Below are 13,649 nucleotides of genomic sequence, written 5' to 3'. Positions count from 1 at the left end.
GCTGAATAATAGAGATTTTTTACCGTGGGATGGCAAAACCACAGTTATTGTTTACTGGGGCATACCACACTTTTTTAAATAAAGATATTTGCAGCTGAACAGTGAGCGACACACTCAAACTGCTTTTTTTTTTTGATCCTAAAGGCCCAAAACTGGATAGTACAGCGATTTGACCCGTGGAACTGCGAAACCACACTGGGATGTCGGGCCTACACAAGACTATTTTCAACAGATATATTTTTGTGTCACAACAGTCAGGAGACACTACTGTTTTTCTTTACGGAAAAAACTACCAAAAGCTGAATAACAGAGATTTTTTACCGTGGGATGGAAAAACCACAGTTATTGTTTACTGGAGTATACCACACTTTTTTAAATAGAGATATTTGCGGCTGAACAGTGAGAGACACACTCAAACTGCTTTTTATTTGGATACCAAAGGCCCAAAACTGGATAGTACAGCGATTTGACCCGTGGAACTGCGAAACCACACAGGGATGTCGGGCCTACACAAGACTATTTTCAACAGATATATTTTTGTGTCACAACAGTCAGGAGACACTACTGTTTTTCTTTACGGAAAAAACAACCAAAAGCTGAATAATAGAGATTTTTTACCGTGGGATGGCAAAACCACAGTTATTGTTTACTGGGGTATACCACACTTTTTTAAATAGAGATATTTGCGGCTGAACAGTGAGCGACACACTCAAACTGCTTTTTTTTTAGATACCAAAGGCCCAAAACTGGATAGTACAGCGATTTGACCCGTGGAACTGCAAAACCACACTGGGATGTCGGGCCTACACAAGACTATTTTCAACAGATATATTTTTGTGTCACAACAGTCAGGAGACACTACTGTTTTTCTTTACGGACAATATACCAAAACCTTAATAATAGAGATTTTTTACCGTGGGATGGCAAAACCACAGTTATTGTTTACTGGGGTATACCACACTTTTTTAAATAGAGATATTTGCGGCTGAACAGTGAGCGACACACTCAAACTGCTTTTTTTTAAGATAGCAAAGGCCCAAAACTGGATAGTACAGCGATTTGACCCGTGGAACTGCGAAACCACACAGGGATGTCGGGCCTACACAAGACTATTTTCAACAGATATATTTTTCTGTCACAACAGTCAGGAGACACTGCTGTTTTTCTTTACGGAAAAAACTACCAAAAGCTGAATAATAGAGATTTTTTACCGTGGGATGGCAAAACCACAGTTATTGTTTACTGGGGTATACCACACTTTTTTAAATAGAGATATTTGCGGCTGAACAGTGAGCGACACACTCAAACTGCTTTTTTTTTAGATACCAAAGGCCCAAAACTGGATAGTACAGCGATTTGACCCGTGGAACTGCGAAACTACACTGGGATGTCGGGCCTACACAAGACTATTTTCAACAGATATATTTTTGTGTCACAACAGTCAGGAGACACTACTGTTTTTCTTTACGGAAAAAACTACCAAAAGCTGAATAACAGAGATTTTTTACCGTGGGATGGAAAAACCACAGTTATTGTTTACTGGGGTATACCACACTTTTTTAAATAGAGATATTTGCGGCTGAACAGTGAGCGACACACTCAAACTGCTTTTTATTTAGATACCAAAGGCCCAAAACTGGATAGTACAGCGATTTGACCCGTGGAACTGCGAAACCACACTGGGATGTCGGGCCTACACAAGACTATTTTCAACAGATATATTTTTGTGTCACAACAGTCAGGAGACACTACTGTTTTTCTTTATGGAAAAAACTACCAAAAGCTGAATAATAGAGATTTTTTACCGTGGGATGGCAAAACCACAGTTATTGTTTACTGGGGTATACCACACTTTTTTAAATAGAGATATTTGCGGCTGAACAGTGAGCGACACACTCAAACTGCTTTTATTTTAGATACCAAAGGCCCAAAACTGGATAGTACAGCGATTTGACCCGTGGAACTGCGAAACCACACTGGGATGTCGGGCCTGCACAAGACTATTTTCAACAGATATATTTTTGTGTCACAACAGTCAGGAGACACTACTGTTTTTCTTTACAGAAAAAAACTACCAAAAGCTGAAAAACAGAGATTTTTTACCGTGGGATGGAAAAACCACAGTTATTGTTTACTGGGGTATACCACACTTTTTTAAATAGAGATATTTGCAGCTGAACAGTGAGCGACACACTCAAACTGCTTTTTATTTAGATAACAAAGACTCAAAACTGGATAGTACAGCGATTTGACCCGTGGAACTGCGAAACCACACTGGGATGTCGGGCCTACACAAGACTATTTTCAACAGATATATTTTTGTGTCACAACATTCTGGAGACACTACTGTTTTTCTTTACGGAAAAAACTACCAAAAGCTGAATAATAGAGATTTTTTACCGTGGGATGGCAAAACCACAGTTATTGTTTACTGGGGTATACCACACTTTTTTAAATAGAGATATTTGCGGCTGAACAGTGAGCGACACACTCAAACTGCTTTTTTTTAAGATACCAAAGGCCCAAAACTGGATAGTACAGCGATTTGACCCGTGGAACTGCGAAACCACACTGGGATGTCGGGCCTACACAAGACTATATTCAACAGATATATTTTTGTGTCACAACAGTCAGGAGACACTACTGTTTTTCTTTACGGAAAAAACTACCAAATGCTGAATAATAGAGATTTTTTACAGTGGGATGGCAAAACCACAGTTATTGTTTACTGGGGTATACCACACTTTTTTAAATAGAGATATCTGCGGCTGAACAGTGAGCGACACACTCAAACTGCTTTTTTTTAGATACCAAAGGCCCAAAACTGGATAGTACAGCGATTTGACCCGTGGAACTGCGAAACCACACTGGGATGTCGGGCCTACACAAGACTATTTTCAACAGATATATTTTTGTGTCACAACATTCAGGAGACACTGCTGTTTTTCTTTACGGAAAAAACTACCAAAAGCTGAATAATAGAGATTTTTTACCGTGGGATGGCAAAACCACAGTTATTGTTTACTGGGGTATACCACACTTTTTTAAATAGAGATATTTGCGGCTGAACAGTGAGCGACACACTCAAACTGCTTTTTTTTTAGATACCAAAGGCCCAAAACTGGATAGTACAGCGATTTGACCCGTGGAACTGCGAAACTACACTGGGATGTCGGGCCTACACAAGACTATTTTCAACAGATATATTTTTGTGTCACAACAGTCAGGAGACACTACTGTTTTTCTTTACGGAAAAAACTACCAAAAGCTGAATAATAGAGATTTTTTACTGTGGGATGGCAAAACCACAGTTATTGTTTACTGGGGTATACCACACATTTTTAAATAAAGATATTTGCGGCTGAACAGTGAGCGACACACTCAAACTGCTTTTTTTTTAGATCCCAAAGGCCCAAAACTGGATAGTACAGCGATTTGACCCGTGGAACTGCGAAACCACACTGGGATGTCGGGCCTACACAAGACTATTTTCAACAGATATATTTTTGTGTCACAACAGTCCGGAGACACTACTGTTTGTCTTTACGGAAAAAACTACCAAAAGCTGAATAACAGAGATTTTTTACCGTGGGATGGAAAAACCAGAGTTATTGTTTACTGGGGTATACCACACTTTTTTAAATAGAGATATTTGCGGCTGAACAGTGAGCGACACACTCAAACTGCTTTTTATTTAGATACCAAAGGCCCAAAACTGGATAGTACAGCGATTTGACCCGTGGAACTGCGAAACCACACTGGGATGTCGGGCCTACATAAGACTATTTTCAACAGATATATTTTTGTGTCACAACAGTCAGGAGACACTACTGTTTTTCTTTATGGAAAAAACTAATAAAAGCTGAATAATAGAGATTTTTTACCGTGGGATGGCAAAACCACAGTTATTGTTTACTGGGGTATACCACACTTTTTTAAATAGAGATATTTGCGGCTGAACAGTGAGCGACACACTCAAACTGCTTTTTTTTTAGATACCAAAGGCCCAAAACTGGATAGTACAGCGATTTGACCGGTGGAACTGCGAAACCACACTGGTATGTCGGGCCTACACAAGACTATTTTCAATAGATATATTTTTGTGTCACAACAGTCAGGAGACACTACTGTTTTTCTTTACGGAAAATATACCAAAACCTGAATAATAGAGATTTTTTACCGTGGGATGGCAAAACCACAGTTATTGTTTACTGGGGTATACCACACTTTTTTAAATAGAGATATTTGCGGCTGAACAGTGAGCGACACACTCAAACTGCTTTTTTTTAAGATACCAAAGGCCCAAAACTGGATAGTACAGCGATTTGACCCGTGGAACTGCGAAACCACACTGGGATGTCGGGCCTACACAAGACTATTTTCAACAGATATATTTTTGTGTCACAACAGTCAGGAGACACTACTGTTTTTCTTTACGGAAAAAACTACCAAAAGCTGAATAATAGAGATTTTTTACCGTGGGATGGCAAAACCACAGTTATTGTTTACTGGGGTATACCACACTTTTTTAAATAGAGATATTTGCGGCTGAACAGTGAGCGACACGCTCAAACTGCTTTTTTTTTAGATACCAAAGGCCCAAAACTGGATAGTACAGCGATTTGACCCGTGGAACTGCGAAACCACACTGGGATGTCGGGCCTACACAAGACTATTTTCAACAGATATATTTTTGTGTCACAACAGTCAGGAGACACTACTGTTTTTCTTTACGGAAAATATACCAAAACCTTAATAATAGAGATTTTTTACCGTGGGATGGCAAAACCACAGTTATTGTTTACTGGGGCATACCACACTTTTTTAAATAGAGATATTTGCGGCTGAACAGTGAGCGACACACTCAAACTGCTTTTTTTTTAGATACCAAAGGCCCAAAACTGGTTAGTACAGCGATTTGACCCGTGGAACTGCGAAACCACAATGGGATGTCGGGCCTACACAAGACTATTTTCAACAGATATATTTTTGTGTCACAACAGTCAGGAGACACTACTGTTTTTCTTTACGGAAAAAACTACCAAAAGCTGAATAATAGAGATTTTTTACCGTGGGATGGCAAAACCACAGTTATTGTTTACTGGGGTATACCACACTTTTTTAAATAGAGATATTTGCGGCTGAACAGTGAGCGACACACTCAAACTGCTTTTTTTTAAGATACCAAAGGCCCAAAACTGGATAGTACAGCGATTTGACCCGTGGAACTGCGAAACCACACTGGGATATCGGGCGTACACAAGACTATTTTCAACAGATATATTTTTGTGTCACAACAGTCAGGAGACACTACTGTTTTTCTTTACAGAAAAAACTACCAAAAGCTGAATAATAGAGATTTTTTACCGTGCGATGGCAAAACCACAGTTATTGTTTACTGGGGTATACCACACTTTTTTAAATAAAGATATTTGCGGCTGAACAGTGAGCGACACACTCAAACTGCTTTTTTTTTAGATACTAAAGGCCCAAAACTGGATAGTACAGCGATTTGACCCGTGGAACTGCGAAACCACACTGGGATGTCGGGCCTACACAAGACTATTTTCAACAGATATATTTTTGTGTCACAACAGTCAGGAGACACTACTGTTTTTCTTTACGGAAAAAACTACCAAAAGCTGAATAATAGAGATTTTTTACCGTGGGATGGCAAAACCACAGTTATTGTTTACTGGGGTATACCACACTTTTTTAAATAGAGATATTTGCGGCTGAACAGTGAGCGACACACTCAAACTGCTTTTTTTTTAGATACCAAAGGCCCAAAACTGGATAGTACAGCGATTTGACCCGAGGAACTGCGAAACCACACTGGGGTGTCGGGCCTACACAAGACTATTTTCAACAGATATATTTTTGTGTCACAACAGTCAGGAGACACTACTGTTTTTCTTTATGGAAAAAACTACCAAAAGCTGAATAATAGAGATTTTTTACCGTGGGATGGCAAAACCACAGTTATTGTTTACTGGGGTATACCACACTTTTTTAAATAGAGATATTTGCGGCTGAACAGTGAGCGACACTCTCAAACTGCTTTTTTTAAGATACCAAAGGCCCAAAACTGGATAGTACAGTGATTTGACCCGTGGAACTGCGAAACCACACTGGGATGTCGGGCCTACACAAGACTATTTTCAACAGATATATTTTTGTGTCACAACAGTCAGGAGACACTACTGTTTTTCTTTACGGAAAAAACTACCAAAAGCTGAATCATAGAGATTTTTTACCGTGGGATGGCAAAACCACAGTTATTGTTTACTGGGGTATACCACACTTTTTTAAATAGAGATATTTGCGGCTGAACAGTGAGCGACACACTCAAACTGCTTTTTTTTTAGATACCAAAGGCTCAAAACTGGATAGTACAGCGATTTGACCCGTGGAACTGCGAAACCACACTGGGATGTCGGGCCTACACAAGACTATTTTCAACAGATATATTTTTGTGTCACAACAGTCAGGAGACACTACTGTTTTTCTTTACGGAAAATATACCAAAACCTTAATAATAGAGATTTTTTACCGTGGGATGGCAAAACCACAGTTATTGTTTACTGGGGCATACCACACTTTTTTAAATAGAGATATTTGCGGCTGAACAGTGAGCGACACACTCAAACTGCTTTTTTTTTAGATACCAAAGGCCAAAAACTGGTTAGTACAGCGATTTGACCCGTGGAACTGCGAAACCACACTGGGATGTCGGGCTTACACAAGACTATTTTCAACAGATATATTTTTGTGTCACAACAGTCAGGAGACACTACTGTTTTTCTTTACGGAAAAAACTACCAAAAGCTGAATAATAGAGATTTTTTACCGTGGGATGGCAAAACCACAGTTATTGTTTACTGGGGTATACCACACTTTTTTAAATAGAGATATTTGCGGCTGAACAGTGAGCGACACACTCAAACTGCTTTTTTTTAAGATACCAAAGGCCCAAAACTGGATAGTACAGCGATTTGACCCGTGGAACTGCGAAACCACACTGGGATATCGGGCCTACACAAGACTATTTTCAACAGATATATTTTTGTGTCACAACAGTCAGGAGACACTACTGTTTTTCTTTACGGAAAAAACTACCAAAAGCTGAATAATAGAGATTTTTTACCGTGGGATGGCAAAACCACAGTTATTGTTTACTGGGGTATACCACACCTTTTTAAATAGAGATATTTGCGGCTGAACAGTGAGCGACACACTCAAACTGCTTTTTTTTTTAGATACCAAAGGCCCAAAACTGGATAGTACAGCGATTTGACCCGTGGAACTGCGAAACCACACTGGGATGTCGGGCCTACACAAGACTATTTTCAACAGATATATTTTTGTGTCACAACAGTCAGGAGACACTACTGTTTTTCTTTACGGAAAAAACTACCAAAAGCTGAATAATAGAGATTTTTTACTGTGGGATGGCAAAACCACAGTTATTGTTTACTGGGGTATGCCACACCTTTTTAAATAGAGATATTTGCGGCTGAACAGTGAGCGACACACTCAAACTGCTTTTTTTTTAGATACCAAAGGCCCAAAACTGGATAGTACAGCGATTTGACCCGTGGAACTGCGAAACCACACTGGGATGTCGGGCCTACACAAGACTATTTTCAACAGATATATTTTTGTGTCACAACAGTCAGGAGACACTACTGTTTTTCTTTACGGAAAAAACTACCCAAAGCTGAATAATAGAGATTTTTTACTGTGGGATGGCAAAACCACAGTTATTGTTTACTGGGGTATACCACACTTTTTTAAATAGAGATATTTGCAGCTGAACAGTGAGCGACACACTCAAACTGCTTTTTTTTTAGATACCAAAGGCCCAAAACTGGATAGTACAGCGATTTGATCCGTGGAACTGCGAAACCACACTGGGATGTCGGGCCTACACAAGACTATTTTCAACAGATATATTATTGTGTCACAACAGTCAGGAGACACTACTGTTTTTCTTTACGTAAAAAACTACCAAAAGCTGAATAATAGAGATTTTTTACTGTGGGATGGCAAAACCACAGCTATTGTTAATGGGGTATACCACACTTTTTTAAATAGAGATATTTGCGGCTGAACAGTGAGCGACACACTCAAACTGCTTTTTTTTTAGATACCAAAGGCCCAAAACTGGTTAGTACAGCGATTTGACCCGTGGAACTGCGAAACCACACTGGGATGTCGGGCCTACACAAGATTATTTTCAACAGATATATTTTTGTGTCACAACAGTCAGGAGACACTACTGTTTTTCTTTACGGAAAAAACTACCAAAAGCTGAATAATAGAGATTTTTCACTGTGGGATGGCAAAACCACAGTTATTGTTTACTGGGGTATACCACACTTTTTTAAATAGAGATATTTGCGGCTGAACAGTGAGCGACACACACAAACTGCTTTTTTTTTAGATACCAAAGGCCCAAAACTGGATAGTACAGTGATTTGACCCGTGGAACTGCGAAACCACACTGGGATGTCGGGCCTACACAAGACTATTTTCAACAGATATATTTTTGTGTCACAACAGTCAGGAGACACTACCGTTTTTCTTTACGGAAAAAACTACCAAAAGCTGAATAATAGAGATTTTTTACCGTGGGATGGCAAAACCACAGTTATTGTTTACTGGGGTATACCACACTTTTTTAAATAGAGATATTTGCGGCTGAACAGTGAGCGACACACTCAAACTGCTTTTTTTTTAGATACCAAAGGCCCAAAACTGGATAGTACAGCGATTTTACCCGTAGAACTGCGAAACCACACTGGGATGTCGTGCCTACACAAGACCATTTTCAACAGATATATTTTTGTGTCACAACAGTCAGGAGACACTACTGTTTTTCTTTACGGAAAAAACTACCAAAAGCTGAATAATAGAGATTTTTTTCCGTGGGTGGCAAAACCACAGTTATTGTTTACTGGGGTATACCACACTTTTTTAAATAAAGATATTTGCGGCTGAACAGTGAGCGACACACTCAAACTGCTTTTTTTTTAGATCCCAAAGGCCCAAAACTGGATAGTACAGCGATTTGACCCGTGGAACTGCGAAACCACACTGGGATGTCGGGCCTACACAAGACTATTTTCAACAGATATATTTTTGTGTCACAACAGTCAGGAGACACTACTGTTTTTGTTTACGGAAAAACTACCAAAAGCTGAATAATAGAGATTTTTTACCATGGGATGGAAAAACCACAGCTATTGTTTACTGGGGTATACCACACTTTTTTAAATAGAGATATTTGCGGCTGAACAGTGAGCGACACACTCAAACTGCTTTTTTTTTTAGATACCAAAGGCCCTAAACTGAATAGTACAGCGATTTGACCCATGGAACTGCGAAACCACACTGGGATGTCGGGCCTACACAAGACTATTTTCAACAGATATATTTTTGTGTCACAACAGTCTGGAGACACTACTGTTTTTCTTTATGGAAAAAACTACCAAAAGCTGAATAATAGAGATTTTTTACCGTGGGATGGCAAAACCACAGTTATTGTTTACTGGGGTATACCACACTTTTTTAAATAGAGATATTTGCGGCTGAACAGTGAGCGACACACTCAAACTGCTTTTTTTTTAGATCCCAAAGGCCCAAAACTGGATAGTACAGCGATTTGACCCGTGGAACTGCGAGACCACACTGGGATGTCGGGCCTACACAAGACTATTTTCAACAGATATATTTTTGTGTCACAACAGTCTGGAGACACTACTGTTTTTCTTTATGGAAAAAACTACCAAAAGCTGAATAATAGAGATTTTTTACCGTGGGATGGCAAAACCACAGTTATTGTTTACTGGGGTATACCACACTTTTTTAAATAGAGATATTTGCGGCTGAACAGTGAGCGACACACTCAAACTGCTTTTTTTTTAGATACCAAAGGCCAAAAACTGGATAGTACAGCGATTTGACCCATGGAACTGCGAAACCACACTGGGATGTCGGGCCTACACAAGACTATTTTCAACAGATATATTTTTGTGTCACAACAGTCAGGAGACACTACTGTTTTTCTTTACGGAAAAAACTACCAAAAGCTGAATAATAGAGATTTTTTACCGTGGGTGGCAAAACCACAGTTATTGTTTACTGGGGTATACCACACTTTTTTAAATAAAGATATTTGCGGCTGAACAGTGAGCGACACACTCAAACTGCTTTTTTTTTAGATCCCAAAGGCCCAAAACTGGATAGTACAGCGATTTGACCCATGGAACTGCGAGACCACACTGGGATGTCGGGCCTACACAAGACTATTTTCAACAGATATATTTTTGTGTCACAACAGTCAGGAGACACTACTGTTTTTGTTTACGGAAAAAACTACCAAAAGCTGAATAATAGAGATTTTTTACCATGGGATGGAAAAACCACAGTTATTGTTTACTGGGGTATACCACACTTTTTTAAATAGAGATATTTGCGGCTGAACAGTGAGCGACACACTCAAACTGCTTTTTTTTTAGATACCAAAGGCCCAAAACTGGATAGTACAGCGATTTGACCCATGGAACTGCGAAACCACACTGGGATGTCGGGCCTACACAAGACTATTTTCAACAGATATATTTTTGTGTCACAACAGTCAGGAGACACTACTGTTTTTCTTTACGGAAAATATACCAAAACCTGAATAATATAGATTTTTTACTGTGGGATGGCAAAACCACAGTTATTGTTTACTGGGGTATACCACACTTTTTTTTTTAAATAGAGATATTTGGGGCTGAACAGTGAGCGACACACTCAAACTGTTTTTTTTTTAGATACAAATGGCCCAAAATGGATAATACAGAGGTTTGAACTGTGGAAGTGCAAAACAACACTTCTGTTTCTCTAGCCTACACCAGACTATTTTCAACAGTTATATTTGTGTCTGAAAAATCAGAGACACGCTTTTTTTTGGGGGGGGGACGGACACACCAAAAGGTTAATAAGACGGGTATTTGTACAGTGTGAAGGAGGAAAAAAAAGGAGGATTTAGATGAAAAAAAAAGGATTTTTCCTGACCCCCGACACCTGGTGCTAAGTCCAGCAATTTCAGCAACAGCAACACACAGGACTGTAATGCAGCGTTTGCTGGTATAACCACTTTGTCTCCTATACAGCCTGTCTGCCTGGTATCTGGGATGTATATTAGTCCTGAAAAGGACTGTTTGTTTGTTCTGGAAGCCTTTTCAGACCCTACACTAACTATTTCGCAGTTTATATCTCTCCCTAAATCAGCAGCGCTGTCCCTACACTGTCTAATCCGGAGCGACTGTGTCCAAGATGGCGGCGCCCGGTTTTAAATGCTCGAGGTGACGCTGTGTGGCCAGCCAATCACTGTAATGCCCACAACCAACATGGCTGCAGCATTACAGTGACTGGCTGGCAATCCCTGCATGTTCATTGGCTCTGTAAAGAGCGCCAAACATGCAGGGCGGAGACCCGAGCTCCCGCCCGAGTAACCCGGAAATGCTCGGTGCTCGCCGAACATCCCGAGTAGCGTGATGCTCGGGCGAGTACCGAGCAGTGTCGAGCATGTTCGCTCAACACTAATAAGAAACACTAATTTTATAAAGTGTGGACTAGACTTTAATCTGAGCTAATGTGGCCTACACAACTGTAAATTGGAGTGTTTGGTGAACTTTATTTAGTTTTTTTTTGTCACATAAAGACACTGGATGTGCCCAAAGATGTAATACCGATAGTATCACAAACTTTTTGTAGCTATTACAATGCAGGAAGGTAACCTACAATGCAATAGATGAGGCTACAAAAAATAGGCTAATACTAATCTGGCTGGAGCTGCAGGGCACAATGCTGCAGAAAGGCTCCTCTATCTACTCCTATATAGTGTGTTTGGAACCAATTTAGCTGAATACGGATGGAACCACCACACTAATAGGAGAAATCAGGAAAAATGTTCAATTAGCAAAAAGGACAATGCATGAGGCTGTGATGCAAGCTGAGCGCACTACAACCAGACTTGGCTGAAGCACACACTACAGCGTGAGCTGTACTCACACACACAGACCTTGCAGACAGCGGTGAACAGCACAGAGAACTGTGCACTAGCGCTGCAAGGCACATCGATTTATAAAGTAGCTTGGGTAAAGCAGAATAGAACAAATAGGTAGCTAAAACTGTCCCTCAGAACAACAGCGTCCTATCCCTAACTGAATTCACAGCAGAGTGAGCTCAAAATGGCGGCGGCGGCTTTTATAGTGCATCATGACAGAATTTCAGCAGCCAATCACAGCCATGCCATTAGTTAAGATGCCTACATGCCTAACAGGATGTGCCCACACTTCTTAGGATCCTCATTGGCTGAATAAAATGAAACTGGCTCATTGCATTATGGGAACTTCCAATTCCGGTATACTATATTCTAAAAGTATCAGAATTAAGTATCGGAATTCCGATACCGCGAATATCGGCCGATACCCGATATTTCTGTATCGGAATGCTCAACACTAATGACGATACATCTCGCCTTCCATTGCAGGCACCCCCTGCCTTTCAGCAGTTCTGGTTTTATATTTACACAGCACATGCAATCCGTGTTTGATAAAGACCTGAGTGTATAAGGTCGAAATGTCACATTTACCTTGGATTGCTTCATGAAATAATGAAATAAAGATTTCTTTTGCATCAATTTTGTGCATAATTTTGAGTGCCACGTAGTGATGAGCGAGCATACTTGCAAGTATTCAGTACTTGAGATTCTAGGAGCTCGCCGAGTACTTGTGAGATGCTCGGCGGATGCTCGGGTCCCCTCCCTGCATGTTTGGCGCTCTTTAGAGCACCAATCAACATGCAGGGATTCCCTGCCACTCACTGTAATGCCGCAGCCATGTTGGTTGTGGCATTACAGTGATTTTCTGGCCGCACAGCGTCATCAGGTGTATATCAGACCTGGCGCCGCTGTGCTCGTCAGTCTATTCCGCAATCAGGCAGTGTAGGGAGAGGTGCTGCTGAGCTAGGGAGAGATTTGGTTGTGTATTAAGTAGTGTAGGGAGAAAACAAGTACATTACACATATCCATCTCAACAAACAGTCCTTCTGAGGACTAATCCATCTGCAGAGATATCAGGCAGGCAGTGTATACAGGCAGGCAGGCAGGGTATATATCAGACTGCAAGAGGCTCCATTCCAGTTTTGTCTGCTGCTGCTAGATATTTCTAGAAATAGGCCCAGGTCTCAGGGGCCAGGAACAATTTTTTTGGGATCTTAATCCTCATTATTTGCTTAAAAAGCAATCCAGAGAACACCGTTTTTTTGTGCCATTTGCTTGTTGGCACTGCAGAATACAGCCAGGTCCTTTCCATATTACAGCGCTAAAAATCCAACTATTTAAAACTGTGGTTTGTACGTCACACGGATAACATATAATTGCGCTGAAAATACTGCCATTTTTGGCCTCCATTCAAATTTTTTTTCAGTGTGTTAGCAAAGTTTTTGACACTGGTTTCCTGTTCAAAATAGTTACCTACATGCCAGGTATTTAAAACTGTGGTTTGTCAATCACACGGATCACATATATGTTTTCTGAAAATTCTGCCATTTCTGGCCTCCATTCTAATTTTTTTTCAGTGTGTCAGCAAAGT

This window comes from Phyllobates terribilis, unplaced genomic scaffold (assembly GCF_046119375.1).
Source record: "Phyllobates terribilis strain yellow unplaced genomic scaffold, ASM4611937v1 Scaffold_2__4_contigs__length_985480577, whole genome shotgun sequence".
Lineage (NCBI taxonomy): Eukaryota > Metazoa > Chordata > Amphibia > Anura > Dendrobatidae > Phyllobates > Phyllobates terribilis.
The sequence above is the reverse complement of the archived record's forward strand: the minus strand, read 5'-3'. Positions refer to the sequence as shown.